Genomic DNA, 15,705 nt, shown 5'->3' with positions numbered 1-15,705 from the left:
TTTGATATACAAATACTGAATATTTTCACAGTAAATGCTGCATTCTGATAAGTCAACGGCTATTGACAATATCAACGCTTTATCGCGGTGTTTTAGAGGAGTATACGTGTACTAATGAAAAAGACCAATTACAATCAAGACAACCACAACACTACTGTAATGCAATGGTTAATTATCGTGGTTGTTTTGAATTTCGTCTTTATTCCCTTCAAAATAAACAACGTGAACCTGAAATGATCGTCTAATGAAATAAACAAATATAATAAGTTTAAAAATAAAACGATTAGAATAAGAAATACGGATATATACGCTACAAATGTCTTCATTGATGTAAATGTGATATCTGGAAGACCTGGCGGAATTTGTATCACACTTCAACGGAATTTGTATCATCCTACATTTTTAACTTGACGGAACTTGTATCATTGAATTTTATGTACAGTGAAAAAATATACAAACCATGATTTTGCTTACCAAAAGGTCACTTATTACACAAATATAACAATTATCTTGATAATTACTCTAGTTATGATCTATTGGAAATACGAAATACATTTAAAACACATACAATTTTTACCAACTTTCAAGGAAATCGTGATATAATTCAATAAAAACTATCAATAGATATGTATTACCTTAGCTAGACATTAAAAATGTATCTATATCCATATTATGCAAGTAAAAAGATGATTTCAATCACATATACTTTCTTTTTTTCTGCTTGAAAGTGTCAATGTGTAACTTTTTTCCTCTGACGGAATTTGTAGCCACAATTTGCTCTGACGGAATTGAAATACCGTTGTACCACTCTGACGGAATTGAAAAACCGATGTACCACGATTACCCCCGTGTATATGGAATGAAGTACTGATTGCGCAGGTACCAAAAGCAAAATCAATATTTTATATGTATTTTTTGTGTTAATTAGACACATATAAACACGACTAAACATCTGTTATTGTTCAATTAATGGGTATCGTTTATGCTCTGTCGGCGGTGGAGCACTTTTAAAAGTGAGAATTTTTTTTTTAAATCAGTTTCTGTTAAGGTATGTACCTAGCAACAATTTATCTATTCAAGAAATCATTTTATTTACTCCGTTGTGAATGTGACTTGGCCGACTGCCAGTTGTTATAAATATTATTGTGAACCCCTTTCTGGTTGTCTACACTCGCTGCGAATTTACCAGATAGTGCTAAAGTCTATGTATCATGTCTGTATTTGGATATATCCTAATTAGAATGTATTGTTTCCTATGATCCCCGGTTGGTACAGACGGACTAGAAGTAGCAGGGGACCTCCTAACCAATCCGAGTCTCGGCGGTCGGCGACTTCTCACTCTCTATAATAAACGCATAACGTCGTTGAGACAAATTACACCCACTGGAGATAAAGGTCACTAGTGCAAGCAAACGCACCATAATATATCGCAGCACGGAAATAGCTACTGTTTATAGAGCCTCTTTATTCATAAAGCGCATATGTCAAAGATGTTTCAGTTGTAATGCAATTTCCATATTCAGCAACATCTTGTGGTGACTTGGATCTAATGATTACCGCGTTATTTAGTTTTAGGGAATATTCCGTCCCAGTAAAGGATAAAAAAGAAATAGCATGCGTTCTTCACATGTCGTGCTAATTGCAACGTCCCGAAGAAATTCTGACAATCTTTGGCAAAATTGCGGAAAATGAAATTGACACCCTGCATTCAGAGAAGGGAAGTAACTCTGATAGATAGGAATGTCTTGAGCAAGGTAGTTGGAGCACCTTTGTCTACGAGCTAGCAACAGAAGTTATGATGCAGAACAGAGCAAAGTTGACAAATACAACCAGAATATGTTGAGACTATGACTCTGTATGGAACTCATGCCAATATTTAAAAAGCAAAACAAATTTCACGAGGAGAAAAAGATGTATTTACTAAGGCCTTCAAGGCAGGTAGCACAAAACCAAACAACTTCGCCAGGGCAAGCGTATTTATCCAAGTCAGTGCTCTCTTTTCAGTGAAGTTTGAGCACAAATTTATAGGAAACAATGAGTATATGTAAAAGATTCCTGACTCGCATAGTCGGATGCCCCTTTCCATCACACCCGGAAAGATACGAGAGAATTTGCAACTAAAATGAAGTACTCCTCATTGAATGTATGGCTGAAAGAGTCGATTCTGGAGAAACCTTCCTTAAAGTCCTCTTGTATGTATCAAAAGCGTTTCCGGAACTCCACATTGTTCACAGGTAAAACTGAAAATGCCAGGATAACTGACCGAGGTGGTTATAACTATGTGTGAAGTCTAAGAAATGATAAACCTACGGGAAACTGCGCCAAGAGAAGACTCGGTAAGGCAACAATACTACCCACTTCTGGCAGATAGACACCATGTTGATCTGGTCATCAACAACCAATAACTGGAAGTAATAGGTCAAACCAAACATCTTAGTCATAACTTATCTAGGTGGTTCCAACTCTTTTACTCCTAGGCTTCAAAACTGCCAAAATGACTGAGATTATCAACAAACAACTTGGAATGAAGATCTCTTCCTAACAATACAAAATCTATGCTTTCCCATCTGAAAGGTTTTTACTACGCCAAGTATTAACTCTGCAGGCAACAAATTCTGAAGACAACATGATGAAAAACTACGCAAGGAGATGCCACCACACTAGTTCTAACCATACATGTAGGACAAGAGCTTGTTTAGTAGACAATGCGACTAAATTTAGGATCTTATCTTTTCTCTTCTTCCTAACTGACTTTATCTTTCCTAATGCCTCCCTTGGCACCGCCTCACTTTTGGCCTTGAGTTGAGCGTTCGCCCCTGTGAGGAAGGCTCTGGGTTCTGTCCCCTAGCCGAGACACACCAAAGTCTTTAAAAGTGGTAGTTTCTACTCTGCTTAGCGCTCAGCATACAGGGAGTGGGACGACTGGTTGGCCCGTTGTCAGTATAATGTGACCGGGTGGGGTGTGTTGCTTGGTGTCTTCGGCGGCATGCTTCAGTGATATAGCACTATAAAAAGGGCAACAGTTCCACTATACAAGAAGACACAACATGAATATACCGCAGTCTCCCAAAACACGCACCTCGCACAACATACATGCAACACACCGCATACATGGGAGGCCGTCCTTACATGACCATAGCTGTTAAGAGGACGTTAATTAATCAAACAAACAAACAAACAAACAAAAGTTCCAACCATACATGTAGGACAAGAGCTTGTTTAGTAGACAATGCTGTAGAATCCGACACCAGTTCCAACCATACATGTAGGATAAGAGCTTGTTTTGTAGACAATGCTGTAGAATCCGACACCAGTTCCAACCATACATGTAGGACAAGAGCTTGTTCAGTAGACAATGCTGTAGAATCCGACACCATCGACACATCATCGGTTTGGAAGGCTGTGACTTTGAGGAAGATGTCATTAGGTGCATATATACACTCATCAATGAACCAAGGAGAGCACAATGTCATAAGTCAATTGCTGTGTAGAAAAAAAAACAACAACAAAAAACAACAACAAAAACGAAAACCCCCAAAACAAGGAGACAATTTATCCAATAACTTTACATGTGTCACAATGGAAAAAACATGTGATAAATTTAATTAGCAGTTGGTTATATTTCATGTTGTCTGTCATTGGTCAGCTCCCACATCTCTTGATTCCGATTGGCTTTCAGCTTCGGTCTTAATAGCATTGTATTAACTTTATACATATTGGTAGGGATTATTCAAATATTTAAGAAACAAAAGATTGGCTCGGTAATTAGGTACTATATTTTATGGCACAAGAATATTATGACACATTATATGGTGGCGAGTTTCCCTGAATGTAGAAAAGAAACAATGATCAACACGGTATAGAAATAGGGTTAGGGTTATGGAATAAACAAGTTCCACAGCCCGTGACTGTAATTTATTATGTTTATCTAAACTCTCGTTAATTTTTAGCTCACCTGTCCAAAGGGCGTCAATTTTTCCATTTAGACAACTTCTTCTCCAAAACTTGGAGACCTAGAATCCTAGAGTTGTTCGAATAAATGATCCTGACCTTCACTGAAGGCAATAGAGGTGAAAAAAGTGAATTTTTTTACAGACTAGTTCTTAATAACCAAGAGGCCTAGATACCTGATATTGGGCCTGTGACATGCTGGGATGAAGGACTACCAAGTTTGTTCAATAGAATGAACTTGACCTTCATTCAAGGTCACAGGGGTCAAATAGGCTGAAATATACTGATAAGACTTCTGCTTCATAACCAAGAGGCCTTAAGACCTAATATTTGGCATGTGACATGCTGGAATGAAGAAGTACCAAGTTTGTTCAAAAGAATGACCTTGACCTTGATTCAAGGTCACATGGTGTCAAATAGGCTTAAATCTTAAAACAATTTCTTCTTTATAACCAAGAGGCCTAGGGACCTGATATTGGGCCTGTGGCATGCTGGGATAAAGGGCTACCAAGTTTTTTTTTTCAAATGAATGACCTTGACCTTCATTCAATGTCGCTGGGGCAAATAGTCTTAAATATTTAAACGACTTCTTCTTGATAACCAGGAGGCCTAGAGACCTAATATTTAGCACGTGACATGCTGGGATAAAGGGCTACCAAGTTTGTTCAAATGAATGACCATGATCTTCATTCAAGGTCACAGGGGTCAAATAGGCTTAAATCTTTTTCCGACTTCTTCTTGATAACCAAGGGGGCTAGAAACCTGATATTGAGCATGTAACATCTTGGAATGAAGGGCTACAAAGTTTGTTCAAATGAATGACTTTGACTTTCATTCAAGTTTACTGGGGTTAAATAGGCTAAAATCTTTAAGCAACTTCTTCTTAATAACCAAGAGGCCTAGAGACCAAATATTTGGCATGTGACATGCTGGGATAAAGGACTACTTAGTTTGTTCAATTGAATGACCTTGACCTTCATTCAAGGTCACATGGGTCAAATAGGCTAAAATATTTAAACGACTTCTTCTTATTAATAACCAAGAGGCATAGGGGCCTCTAACGTGTTTTGGCATTATATAAAATTTTATTCACACTCTTATTTGTTAAGTATGAACCATGCATGATTACCAGATAGCAGGTGAGCGATTCGGGTCCATTAGGCCTTTGTTAAATTTGTAAAAGACAGTCACTAAAGCTCGTGTCATTTTTTTAAATTTGATAATTAACTGCCTCGAGACTTATTTTGAGAACTATGATATATTGTATGGCACCCAACAAAATATTATCAATTTCAATTAGATTAGCAACGGACGCTTGTGGACGCTTTATTCCACATATTGAAGACATTTACAAAAAAAAGAACAACTGTGATTGTAGTTTCACTGGCAAAGAAGCTATGTTTCCTGGACTCTGAATTACGACAATTTGTAACAAAAGGCTGCCTAAGAACATGTCAAAGTCAATAATCCAATACCTTTGTATGAAAGCACAATTCTTTTTAGTATCGCTTTTCGTCCGTGGTCTGTCGTCCGTCCCTCCGTCCGTCCGTTCGTCCGTAAACAATTCTTGTTATCGCTTCTCAGAAAGAACTGAGGGGATCATTCTCAGATTTCATATATAGATTCTCCTAGGGCCCTAGTTGTGAATATAGCGTTTTGGGACCGATCGGTCAACAAGATGGTCGCCAGGCAGCCATCTTGGATTTTGATAGTTAAAGTTTGTTATCTCTATTTCTCAATTTCTCATGAAGTGCTTAAGGGATCATTCTCAAATTTCATATGTAGGTTCCCCTTGGACCCTAGTTGTGCATATTGCGATTTGAGACCGATCGGTCAGCAAAATGACCGCCAGGCAGCCATCTTTGATTTCGATAGGTAAAGTTTGTTATCGCTATTTCTCAATTTCTCAGGAAGTACTGCAGGGATCATTCTCAAATTTCATATGTAGGTTCCCCTAGTTGTGCATATTGCGTTTTCAAACCGATCGGTCAACAAGATGGCCGAAAGGCTGCCATCTTGGAATTTGATAGTTGAAGTTGTTTGTCACTGCTGTTTCTCAGAAAGTGCTGAAGAGATCTGTTTCAAGTTTCAAATCTAGGTTCCCATGGGGCCTTAGTTTTGCATATTGCATTTTGGGACTGTATTGCGAGTATGATGGCCGATAGGCCGCCATCTTGTTTTTTGATGGTTGAAGATTGTTACCGCTATTTATCTGAAAGTACTGAAGCGATATGTTACAAATTTTAAATGTAATATGTTTGAAAAAAATTGAAAAGCAGAGAAAAGATCCCTCTTTCCATTTTCAGACATAGATAATTTTTTGGTGGGCGTCAAGATCCCTCTAGATCATTCTTTGGTGGGCGCCAAGATCCCTTTGGGATCTCTTGTTTTCTGTTGTACTCAGTCACAAAACTCCTGTTGAGTAAAGTTACCCACCGAATCCTTCAGTGAAGGTCGTTTTTCAGATCATACTAATAACTATTAACGGCGCGATGGAAGACAGAAACGCCCACGGTGAGTTTGATTTGAAAACATATAGCAATTCTTGTTATCAGTGTGTTAGTTTGAAATGCAATGTTGCCGAGCCAATGACATACATCATTATTAAAGTACGTGTTATCATTAACTTTAAATATTCATTCGAAACGCGAATTAAATAAGAACATATCGATAGTTTAAAATTAACTACTTATACTATTTTTGGTTTATGTTTTATTTTGAGCTATGGTCAAACCCGAGAAAGTTGATTTTCAAAATTTGAAAAGACAGAGGCTTTCGTTTAAAGAAACATGATAACTAAAGTCACTCGTAGAGAACAGATCTGTATAATGCCTAAATAGAGAGCCAATATTGTGTTTTAAGTAACTTTCTGTATTTTTGCAATTTAAAGAAACTGCACTATGAAAAGCATTTCAGAGTCAAAAACCATATGCAACCATTCGGAACAAAAGAAAAATAATGTGTTTAACGGTACCTCTTGATTTTTCCCTTCTCAGAAATTGAAAATGAAGCCAGTTCTGTAACTTAAACTGCCTTTGTGTATGGACATAGCACGACCACGTGTTAAGTTTTTATCCATCAACTGCCTATCATTTCGCTATTGAGAATACTTGTATCTATTACTCGTGGCAACCCCAATTTACAATTGTGTCAATCAATACAAGAATGGACGCTATCCATTTGACTAAGATCTGTCACCTTAATGTCACAGACGTCGCGATACTAAAAGCCTACAGGCCAAGCATTCGGAGCAGATCGAATATAACAACGGCAATTCCAGAGGGCGCCACTTGTTTTCAATTATTTCCTACCTGGTAATATATCAAAGAAAGGGACATAATTTAGACACACTCTTGTAGTGGTTGTCGTCTGCTATTGGTGACAGATGCTGAGGAGTGAACGCACGTGAATATGGCTCATTGGGCGATGTTGGAAAGATAAATGTTTGGACAAAGGAATAATATATAGTGTGGAATGAAATGCCGGCGATGTTCTGACAGACTATCGCACAGGTATAGATGCTATCCAGTGCTGTGTCTTCGGCAATGATCCTGGTTTTCCCAGACTTCCATAACGTATGTCAGGTGAGTTTAAGAAAGATGGTGATGATAAGGTTAGAAAATACCAATGACGTCATGTCATTAAATTAACTGGTAAAACATCTAAACATCCAGTATGGGTTGGGCATTTTTTGCCTTTCCATTCTATAAATTGGCGTGTTTGACTAAATGACGGGAAAATGGTTATTGAGGAGAGGGATACACGTGTATTGCGTGTCCGTCCAGCTATTTCGCTCTGCTGGTGTAGCAAGACTGGGAATGCGTTTATCCTATTAGATAATATTAGTGCATATTTATCCTCTTCATATTGCTTAGCAAACTGACAATGTTCGTGATCAATCAAATTCACGAATTGTCAAAAGTATGTATTTGTCCGTGTAAAACATATACTAAAATAACTGTTTGATCATTGGTACTGAAATCACTCTAAAACCACTTCCCACTATTCCCTAAGCGCATTAATCTAGACCCACTGACCTACAAAATGTACCTACAAATGTAACTAAAACTCTTTTTAGGAAACACGCGTCGGTTTTATGTCCACTCATCGTAGCAGACAACTATTACCTGATTTTGCTAACCATCCTTTAGACACCTGTGTGTTAGTGTGTGTTTTGTGTGGATGTGGCATTACTGAAGCAATAAACTGTTACCAGATTGGACATACACCTGATATGAAGCCCATCTGGAAGAAAGATTAATATAATGGTACCAGTTATTATATCAACTGTATGTCCCATCTGGTAACAATTTATTACTTTTTATATTTCCATTACAATCATTCAAATTAAAAACTCTACAGGTATATCTTTTGAGTTTCTCGCTTGCGCAGTTTTTGACGTCACCAAGTTCAACAAACATAGCATCAGTTACTAAATACAGTCCAACACGTGTACAAAACGGTTTGAAACAAAGCGAACAAATGAAAACTATGCGTTGATATTTTTTTTATTATGCTATTTTGTCTACACGATAATACTATTGGATTTCAAAGACCGCACAACTTTAAAAACTTTTCAAATTATTTGACCGTTAATTTATGTATAGACGTAAGTAGATATTGTATACATTGTCAGTGGCGTGACGGAAACGTCAAATATTCCTACGCTTGACCAGATGGGAGTTCATAGCCTGATATTGCCCATCTGCTTTAACATAGATTAAACGGGAAACTGAAAGTAGAATGGAAATATATGGTCATGTTGTGATAGCGAGATGAGCAGCACGTGAAGCAGGGATAGAAACTGCTACGTTTATCGACGCTAATGCGTATAGGCAAAGGGTCCGAACCCAAGGGTTTTCCTACATGACGAACGGGCAACGCAGAGAAAGTGAAGCTGTGTCAGGGATAAGAATAGACGAGATCCTGAATTTAAACGCCTTTTGTTGTCATGCAATGGAGGCAGCCGGCATCTCCTCTACAGGTATGGCGGTATAATTTTACATGTTTCAAAAGTCCTCACGTTTTGAAGCATACTGCCAAAATAACAGAAGCGATTTTGCACCTGTCATAATTATGTACTGACAACAGTGAAAGACAAACCTTCTGTTCTTATCTCTAAAGGCTTTTACTTTATGTCGAGGCATTAATATAACGACCACTTTTATGGGCTCTTACATGTATCGGCCAGTGGAAAGACTACAACCATTTCTCATTGGGTTATGTTCAGTTCAAGTCACTGTTAATGGGTACTATCCGATGAATGCAGGTTTACCAGTAAGATACCAAATTAGACAACTTTGACAAGCATGCAGTGGGTACCGACAGAACGAATATACGAACCCGGCCTGCTATACCTTTCGGCCGGGTACGAATTGGTCCCTATGTGTCGTAGTGGAGCACTGCCTCCGAAAATCACTCGGGCACAGTTTTCTATACTTTTTTGTAGGTTTCCAATTATTTTATGCGTATACGTGCATTTACATATCATTTTTGTCCAAAACAAACATAACTAGCATTTTTAATATCTACCGTACTGCTCACAAGACGTCAGATTCACAATTTGTGGACTTGCCGTATAAATTCCCTTCAGAAAGCCCTTCATATATATTATGTTAAAAAAATAATGCCTCGATGAGAATTTGATATTTTATATGGTTCAGTTTTATTGCCTAGTAGGTAAGCAATATAAAATAAAGTACGATGAAATGCAAACAAACGTTTTATAATGGTTTGCGTAATCATAATTTTGCTCCATTAGCAGTAATAGGCACCAATTGTAGCTCTAAAGACGATACCATATTCTGTCTAAAAGTCTTTTGAGCTACAATATTGCAGCTAGTACCAACATAGAACATGACAATTTGAAACCAGTGGCGGTATGTGCTACCCTGGTTGCACTGTTTGGTACCGATACATGATGCGGTAATAAGGTACCTACTGACAGGGCATTGCCCCACTTCCTTGTACTTTCACATCACTTGTATTTTATGTTTCAAAGATAACCGTTGATGAAACATTAAAAGTACATTGATGTCGAATACGTTCAATATTACCAAAAGTTCCCATCAAGACTGATAAAAAACGTTTTCCAATACCTTGTTTGTCCCACGTATTCTGTTGGTGGGCCGTCTGTAGGCTGTGCATGCTGATTTCGGATCAGTCACGCGGCCTACACGTGTTTGTCGCGTGACGTCAATAGAGAGCCTGTCGTCTGATCTCCGTTTCATTCTTGATTGTATTTCTTGGTAGTCATATCGGACGGTGATTGGTAGGCTTGAGGAGGATAATCTACCGACATGGCCTAGCAACCCTGACCAGGTCTGGCCAGACACACATAGAGAAATTGCTTTAGTGTCGTGAGATCTGTCATGCCTTGTTAGGACCTCAACAAAACAAATAAAAGGATAGAAACAATATCACTCCTTAATCGGATCATATATTCTCGATAACATTATTGATGGAATTGACACTTGTTTTGCTGAACTAATGATCATTGACGTCAGTAGCGGGTGTTGTTAGTGTTAGCATTGATTCCCTTAATTTTGGTTACTATCGATCAACATATTTTCGGGGCGAATTAATCTTTCGTTTCTACGCTAAACGACATTTCCACGGTGATTTTATTTTTCGATTTAGACTCGTATGGTTCTTAGCGATTTCTAAGCGCCTCGCGAAATTCATGCGCTCGCAAAAACAAGTCGATGTGCAGTGTTGTCGTGTAAGACTAATCATGTTTATAAAGTTTTTGTGTATAGAACATATGTAGCAAGAGTACAGAAAGCAAATCATTCACTTCCATTTAGATGATGTATATTCTAGAATATAGGTACCAACGATAGTTCATGATACGTTTTCACGATTTGTTTTTGGTGTTGTCTTTTTTCCCCGCAATCAAACACAAACACATGCCTTTGAATACTGTTTATACCTATTAATATTTCTGCAAATAATTTCAACACAATTTTCTTTGGTTTCGGTGCGATCATAATATAGCTTCAATCAGTTGGTAATTTACTCCGGTTTTAATAGCCGGATATTTTTGTTCTCATTTATCATATCACGTATGTCTAGTATATTGGTACGAAGGGTTCAAAGTGTCTGATTGCTCAGTAAAGGTACAATAGCTAGCATCATATTTCTGTCAGTATCAATGCCATCAACCTTAATACACCAAGTTTAAAAACACGTAACCAATTGTTTTCTAATTGAAAGCCGGTCTTTTTTTCCACCCTATTTAGCACTGCATTAAACTAATTGACATCATTAAGTGTAAGTCAGCAACTCGATGCTAGAAATATGCCACCATACTGCTTTGCTGTCACTAATACTTAAAACTCATTGAAAACAAACGATTGGCGTAATCATGCTCTTTACTAAATGCTGTATTCGCAAGTAGTCTTTTGAATAATGCTGACTAGTCCCGGACGGATCTAGAGCGGCGGTTATTGTACACTCGATTGATATCTCCCGAGACGCCATTATATATCATATTTCTACAACATTATTCTGAATAAATCTATGATATGACTCATTTTATTGACTGAATGTATCTTTTATCATACCAGACAATAGATTGGTCGTGCGATAAAGGGATAAAACGTTCTTTCCCCCTATTCTGAAATTATACGCCAGCTTAGACTTGCCCGTTGAATCGTATGTAGGAGATTTCGAGATCATTTTTCATGTATCTTTTAGAAAAATAACGTTGGTATTGGGTGCGTTTATCAACTTCTTACTTTCATAGTTATTTCGAGATCATTTTTCATTTAGCCAAATTCGTAGCTTCATCCGAATTCTCGAAGTTTAATGCTTCTGGAAATTGAACAAAATTATAGTTTTACATATACATGTACATATTACAGCTTGTAGTGTGAATTACGCTTTCAAAGGCTTCAAAGATACTTTACGAAAATAAGTCCCGCAAATAAGTTTCAAACTGTAAATCGCAAAATGTTACCCCCGCGAAATTTAAGACCTTTACAGTAAATACCATATAAGGTAAACCACTTATTTTCGCGTATTTCGAACGCGATTATCGCGACAATCAATCGTCGGGAAAAAACCATTTAACTACAAGTACAGTATCTAGTGTGTTACCTGTAAATGACGTTTAATCGGCGTGAAAATGTTGGGCATTAAAGCGCGAACTTAAGTCACTGCGAGTATCAGTTGACTTCCAGTATAATGAATTTGAGCGGGTATTTAAAAACAATTCATTATTCAAGAAGTTCAAATTTACAGATTCATTTTGCGGCGTTTTATGTACATGTATATCACTTCAGAACAATTACAATGTACTCTGGTAGATAAAAAACATATGTAGTCATTGTTTTGATGCGTTTTGTTTGATATCAAACATTAACAATACTACTCATTGACGATTGTAAACGATGACTATATTGGATCTTTTATTTTCTTTATAAACGAAGATTCAGCACATCTGATCCGTATTATATACTGAAAATGGACGTGCTGGTCGTTCCCGTGCACTAAGTTTTCGTTCTTTAACCGGTGTGTAACTTTGCCAGAGACGGTAGCCAAGAAAATCGTCGAATGAACCAGCGTTCAACCAAACAAGCGATTGGTGGGAAGCCTATGTGACTTTGAGACGTCATCCATAGCTCTTCCGATATGTCTGTTGACGACGCTGAATTGAACTCTTTCGTGGACAATAAGGCAAGCACCGGTTACTTCATCTTCTTATCAATAATCTGTCTAGTGGAATGATTGGCAACCCAATTTTAGTAAGATATATCTACACGTTTCTATCAGCATTGCATCCGTAAGAAGGAAGTACATGGACATTTGCCTGTTACAGAGAGAATGGGAGAATACCTCAGGGCTAATCGAGATCCTATGTATATGAACTGTCTACAAGAAAAAGTAACGGATTATCTGATACATCATTCACAACTCTGATAAGAGATATCGCTTGCGTTCAGAATTAAGTTATCTCTGGTTTTAGATACCGAACGTCATTCTTTTGTATTGTTTCAGATTTAATTAAGATATGCATTCAAAACGGTGCTCAATATTATAATGAGCCTATCACGTGACTGGGTCCCCGGATTTGATATTACCATATCAACAACCTGTCCGAATGACAAATGTAAAATGACAAACGGCATTCACTTTGTCAGATAAGGTCATAGGCCAGTGTGCATAAAATATTGCACCAAGAAACATTTGTTTACAGATTATTGAACACATTATCAGCGGTTATGAATGTCACGAAATTTGATGAGTACATACATAGATGTGTGATAATTTTGCTTATAAAATACATGTTTTCAAACCACGGAATATCTTACAGTTTATCATTTCAAAAAATAAAAACACACATTACAGTCACACTACAAAGGATATGAGATTAACAATATCGATCATTTCATCAAACAAGAGACCCAGAGGGCCTGTATAGCTCACCTGTTTTTTTAGTTATTATCACAAAGACTCTTACAATTAGAAAAAAATGGCAAAATTGACTCCAAAATTGAATCACAACCATATAATGATGCTATAGATACCATACAAATATGCTATTCAATACATAGGTTCAGAGAGGAAGTAATTTATATGAAAATAGTAGCCTAATTGACTTTTTTGGCCCCCTTCTAAGACCCTATAAGGATGCTACCATTTTATTATGAGTGCTCTCCCATGCTAAGTTGCAGAGAAGAAGTCGTTTATTTTACCGGGGGTCAGCCCCATCATTTGCACAATTTTGAATCTCCACCCTATAAGGATGCTACCTTTGCATTATGAGCGTAATCCCATGCTTAGTTGTACAGAAGAAGTCGTTTATATGGAAATAGTCAAATTGACCACTTTTGACCCCACCCTCAGGCCCCGCGGGGATCAGCGCTATCATCTGCACAATTTTGAATCCCCACCCTATAAGGATGCTACAATTGCATTATGGGTGCTATCCCATGCTTTGAGTTGGCCCCGCACCTCTCGATCAGGCCCCTAGGTGGAAGGCCCCTAGGTGGAGGGGGGGGGGTGTCAGCCCCATCATTTGTACAATTTTCAGTAAGTAGCCCATAAGGATGCTACCAGTGAAAGTTTTGTTGAAATACGACCAGAGGTTATGGAGAAGAAGTCGATTGTTGACGGACGGACAGATGACGGACGCCACGGTATGGCATAAGCTCACCTTGGTCCTTCGGACCACTTGAGCTACTAAACTTCAAAATGGTTAATACAATGACCCATTTACGACAGTCGTGAACTGTCATAAACTGTCAATGTTGTGATTTGTGTGACTACAGCCAATACCAGGTAAATTATCGTTTCTGTTGGGAAAGTTGAATTTCATATTTCGACTGCGTAGTAATAACGGTTCCAGTAGAAAGTGCCATGTCCTGTGACATTATAACGCTGTTGTCTACCTATAAGAATACAATATACGAGTACGTGTCATTCTATACTTTTCTATACAACGTTCTCCTTACAACGTTCTCCTTTTTAATGCGGTGAATCATTTTGCTCCCATTTTCCCCCATAACATCCACTTTTAAAATCGATAATCATAAACATCAAGAGAAAATATGAAGAGACAATGATGAATTCAGAATTCATGGAGTTAAATTCTAATTGACCCCGATATCAAACACCCCTCTTTTTGATATCGACAAGCAGCCGATTCAAAACCTGATAAACTATCACTCCTCATGGTTTTATCCCATTCCTTAGGATTTCAATCGGCTACTTTCTTATGGTCATTAGCTTTATATCTCGTGCCGGATTTACGTTCAGGAAGTCTGCTGCAAAGGCCATCTTCATCTGAACGGGTTACTAATCGGTTATCAGTTCATTACTGCTTGATCAAACAAGGAAACGAGACGTCGATAGATCGCTATGTACATATATCGGGTAGACGTTCAATGACATACTAACCTAAAACCCGACTTTTTTTTTAGTTTGATACGAGAGACCGCATGTTGCTTTTAAGTACAAGTGTTCTTATCTTGTGAGTCATTTGTGCAGTGTAAAAGATGACCTTTTCAATTACAAGTGTTCCTATCTTGTGAGCAATTTGTAAATTGTAACAATGACCTTTTTCAATACAAGAGTTCCTATCTTCTGAAATATCTTTTTAAAGTGTAAATATGACCTTTTAAACTACAAGAGTTGCTATCTTGTAAGCTATTTGTAAAGTGTAAAGGATGACCTTTTCAAGTACAAGAGTCTTATCTTGTGAGAGGATTGTATAATTGTCACGTGTACGAAATTAACTTCATTTTCTCCCAAAAGATATGGCGTTACAATCACAAGCACATTATATCATAGCTAATACTTATCCAAAAGAACAAAGAAGTAATAAAAAGAATACAGAATAATGATAAATGTTGCTCTGATATCAGACCCAACAGTACCCCATGTTGTGTATAACCAGAGTTTCTTCCGAACATTGCAGGAAATTCTCGTATTAGCCACTAGCAGCAAGCGTACAGCCTAAATGTCATTTCTGAAGTGGTGATATCATTATTCCATTGTGATGTTATTTTTAGAAGTTATGCAATACACTGTAAACCACCTTATTTTGGCGTGCGGTTTATTTTAGCGTTTGTCACGGTCTTCTTGAAGTCGCGAAAATTCGCTGTCGCGAAAATGATTCAACTAATAATGTCATAGAGCATTTTACCTGTAAATCGTGAAATAAAATCCCCGTGAAAATGTCTGCTGGCATGAAAACGCGAAATTAACTCATCGTGAAATTAAGTCAGTTTAAAGTACATAGATGAAAAC

Source organism: Argopecten irradians, chromosome 6, assembly GCF_041381155.1.
Source record: "Argopecten irradians isolate NY chromosome 6, Ai_NY, whole genome shotgun sequence".
In the NCBI taxonomy this organism is placed as follows: Eukaryota; Metazoa; Mollusca; class Bivalvia; order Pectinida; family Pectinidae; genus Argopecten; species Argopecten irradians.
The sequence above is the reverse complement of the archived record's forward strand: the minus strand, read 5'-3'. Positions refer to the sequence as shown.